The sequence below is a fragment of the Lactuca virosa genome, chromosome 1, assembly GCF_052849685.1.
Source record: "Lactuca virosa cultivar CGN04683 chromosome 1, Lactuca_virosa_CGN04683_v6, whole genome shotgun sequence".
Taxonomy (NCBI): Eukaryota; Viridiplantae; Streptophyta; class Magnoliopsida; order Asterales; family Asteraceae; genus Lactuca; species Lactuca virosa.
Window position 1 is genome coordinate 266,063,035 of NC_136426.1, and position 4,917 is coordinate 266,067,951.

Here is a 4,917-nt window from a genome sequence, read left to right on the forward strand (position 1 = left end):
TTCTAATGGTTATATGAGCCATACACAGGAATTCAATAATTTCTTGGATCGTACCTAGCACTTGGAAGGAAAGTCTAAGCATTCCTTAAGAAGTACAGTGGGAAAAATTATATCCTAAGGGTAATCTAACATAAAACTTTGCTCTGTTTTCATACACATAACAAATAATGAACTAATAATCATGCATAATTGTGTCGCAAATTCTTTTGGACCTAGACTCCGAAACTGAAAAGTCGAGCTGCTCCACGTATATTTTTTCTGAATAAATAGTTCTCCCCGACTCGGTGTTTAAACTACCATCGTTTATTGTCGACAATTGTCATTTCCCAAACTATAAAAATCATTTCACCCATTTGTACTAAATTAAAATGAAAGTGCAATTAGATAGTCCTTCAAATAATTTAGCTTTCCCCTAAAACCTTGATTTGACAAGAATAGGTGGAAGGGCTAAGATAAAAAGTTTTGAGTCTATGTAATTCATTTCCTACAAATACTATATGACCTATGAAGATCCTTTTCAAATATTTTTCCATTAAAACTACAAGATTATGATAAGCACGGGGTGTGCCCCAACCGACCCTCATACTTACAGTTATGGCTGCAAGGAACCCCCTACTTATATTCGAAATACCCGAATACCAATGCATGGAAAATATCTTCATGCATCTTCCCATACTCACTGCATCGACGACAAATTACATGACCTTCAAAGCAAGTGAAAAAATCTTGGACTCTTAGCTACAAATGGTGACTGAGTTGCACCTGCTTTTTCATTCTCTGTTGGACTTTCAATCCGAACTCTGGAATCAAACATTCATTTATTACCAGAGACATCCGATTCCTTTAACGTTAGATTGGGAACTAATCCCACGACCTGGTCTCTACTTCGACCACAATAACTAACTAATGGTTACATCTTAATTACCCTCCATTGCATGATGTAAAAAGAAGACTGGATCTTTGCATTTACATGGAAAAACTAGTACTAAAGATACCTACCATCTCCCCTATCCATTGCGTGTGAAGAAATTGATCCTTCATCCTTCCTAATATTAAGAGATTGATTCACAACCATCTCATAACAAGTAAGATCTCTAGTTCATGGCTTACTTTGTCCAGTGAAGGCTACAATCCTTCCGTCGATCATGTCGGTTGCCTCCTTCATAATTCTTGCAACTAAAGTTGACACTACATCAAACTAGGTTCTTACGATCTCTAAACCAACCATCTTACTTACGTAGGTCTGCATTACTCGGACTTGATCCATCATGGCCACTTGGGCCTAAACCTGAACCACTCTCCTAGACATCACCATACCGCAGGTAATTATTAAAAAAGCATAGAATGATATCATAGTGTTATCTACACTATCTGCCTATCTACCAGTTCCTTTGTAATTTTTAACTCCTCTTGATCCAAGTATGTATCCTATGGTTCCAGTAGTAAATGCATATTCTACCTTTCACACGTATACACACTCGTTCCAAGTATTGTTCTCAAGTTCCCAAGTCACTGCACCTAACAACCATTTAAGCATTCTAACATACTTGTATGTGCCCAAACGAGAACATACCATAATTCTTCCTAGATTCTACTAGGATTCTACTCTCTTGTATGCGTACAATTAACATATTCTAACATTCCTCCTATATCACTAGGAATCTCATCCTACCCTTCTATCTTATTGGGGAGGAAACTTCGATTAATGTCAGCTAACTATCTGACGAATATAATTACATGTCATTAAAAGTAAACATTCTTTCGACTGAAAGATCCTGCATTACAACAGTTGGACTGAGGAAAAAGTTGCTCAATAGTGCCAAATCAAGCATTCTAAAACTATTTATTTCTAGGTGTATTCAACCTAACGCATTCGCATAATAGTTAACTAATATCAATATATGTTGCAAGCAACACATAACAAACAATGCCTAAGGCTACAAGGCCTCTTAAGTATCAGACAGTTCTATCATGTAATCCCGAAAATATCCTTAGCCTACATACTAACATGTACTTCTAACAGTTCTCATATCAATATATATAATAAATATGGATATTTTTGGAGCCACTTTACTTTCTAAGTTGCGACTGACTATACGGACCACAACATTTTCCCTTTTGTATAGCCTTCTTTTTTAAAAAGGTTTGTAAAATCTTTCTTTTAATAATATGGTCTATATAAAACTCTTTTCTAAAAAGGTTTGTAAATTCTTTATTTTGTATAAAAGCATTTTCCAAAATGTTTGTAAAATTCGTATATACATACTTTAGGTTTGGAATCACACGAGTGTTCATCCAAATCGCTTAAACCACTCCCTAATATCAACTTGTAACGTTCCATTTTTCCATAATAGAATTTTCATTTTTCAGAGTAGAGTATGCTGATAATACTTGTCCTCAATAGTAATATAAAACTCAATTGGCCAACATTGTAAAATATAATTTCTAATGGTAATATAAAATCCCTTTTCTTCAATCATTGTCAAAACAGAGTTCTATCTATTCAAATTAGAGTATAAAAGAAAACATGTGGAAATCTCAAACATGATGTCGATGAGTGTGTACAGTCAAGCTTTTCCCTTCCTACGATCTGAAGAAGATCTACAAAATAGTTACTCAACAACATACAAACAAATTTTAATGACCTTTCACCGTCTTACAAATAATGTATGTATCTGGACTCACAGCATCTCGTCGTTACGTCGTCAACACAAGTCTCTAGACCCACGACATGCCACTGTTTAGTTTTCTAATCCGCTTATATAGGTACAACCAAAGCGTATAAACTAATAAGCAAGGTTACATAAGACTATTCTAGTCTGCACATGGAAATAAAGGCCTTCAGCCTAAGGCTAGTCCACCCCTTTAGCCTTCAATGTAAAGTTGGTCTGCCCCTTTGGCCTTTAGCGTAAAGTTGGTCCTCCTATTTGGCCTTCAACATAAAGCTAGTCTGCCCCTAGTATGATGTCCTTTAGCCCATGACTAGACTGCCCTCAACTCTTAACATGATATAACAGATAGATGAACAATCTATCAATAACATACAATCCACTAAGCTAGTCTACTTACTTAATAAAATACTACAATATAGCTACATCCTAACATACAGATAATACATATTGTAACGTATAGTATAAGAGATCACTCACTTGAATGATTTCTTAGATGACTAACAGCTACCCAATTGGCTTACAGGCACGCCAATATGAAACGATCTATAGTGTTATAACTTTTCTGAAATCCAACAACCTTGCTAACATGTCTATCCTAGACCATGCACCCATAAGTAGATTCATAAGTATATGAATTGGTATTAAAAATTAATGTACTATATAGGTTCACAATAAAAAAAATGGGTATTCTTCATATCAAGTTATACTTAATCGAAAGTGTAACTTAACTGATTGATGAACTCCAAATATTCGCGAGCAGAACTTCGATACTTACTTCTTATATCCTTCTGGAACTTCTAGCACTTCGTTGTTGAAACTACTAAACCACAAAACAAATAAGTCAAATCACAAGGGAACGAAATGATAATGGCTTCCGGAGAGAAAGACCCTTGAAGATAGAATGGTGCAAAGAATGAAGGAGGGCAAACTGCTATTTATAGCAATTTTTTTTGAAAAGTGATTTGTTACCTACGTGGTGTCTTCTGCTTCTTCCACATCACAGATTGTGAGGTCGAGGCTTCTCTAACAGCCACATTGCAACTTTTGGTGCATCTGATAGACGAAGGTTAGTAGTCGGTGCCCTGGCTATTGCGCTGGAAACTACTTTTTTCTCCATATCTTCGAAAAATCGTAATTTTCGCATACGAGCTCTATTTTCAAAGTTCTTTATATCCACAGATTCATAATTACAAGTACTACAACTTTCCTTTAGGCTACTTCACCTAAAACCTAATATATTTCTCTTAAACTTTATATAAACATCATCTAATATTTATATAGTGAAATGATCTTCCGAAATTCATAAACAAACATTTAAATTCATTATACTGTAAAGTGAAAACGGGGTGTTACAGTTGAATTCACAAGCCTTTAACAAACAAGAATAGGTTGAGGGATCTTCATTACAATCCTTGACCCGGGTCTGACCAAGTGTCTTACACATATACGCCAATACCGTTTCCTTCAATTCTTCAAGAAATTACAAACTAGAGTTCTACATAATTCCCATTCTTGTGATCCTCTTAACAACTGTTGAACATCATCCTGGTAACAAAATCATCCTCCATAGTTAAATGAATCAAGTGCACCCAAGCTTTGAAAAACCAAAACATATCGATGATAGTACCATGGTATGTCACTAAAACTTCTCCTCCATAACGGAGTCTTCAGAACTTCAAACTACATTTGCAAACTGGACCCTGACTTACATAACCACAATAACATTCAAATTGATAGGGCGTCCCCCATGTTTAATCTCCCGTAATCATAATTATGGACAAAATTTAACAAGAAGTTGCTTCTCTACCCGAAGCCTTAATACTTCACGTTAAAGGCCTTTTAAAATTCTCTAATGACAATGATGAACACCATGACCAACCAGTCAAGCATTTGTCAAAAAAACCTCTATTCATAAATCTCATTAATACTTTAGGTACGCTAGCAATCTGTAGACTACACCACCATATATCCATATAGCCACAACCACATATGAAGATTTTCCTCAAACACTGAATTACATAGACACTTATGATGTTAATCGCTAGATCATGAAAACAGGAAAGCGCACATACCCATCACTGAAACTGATAAACACTTGCTAATCTTTCATAGAAGAAAATTGATTCTTACTGTGAGTTAAGCAAGATCTTGCCAATTCCATAGAACTCATGAGGGATCCATCTGCTTCCTAATGAAAGTAATCGGTTCTCTAAAAGGGAACTACTTACGAGAGAGATTTCCTTGT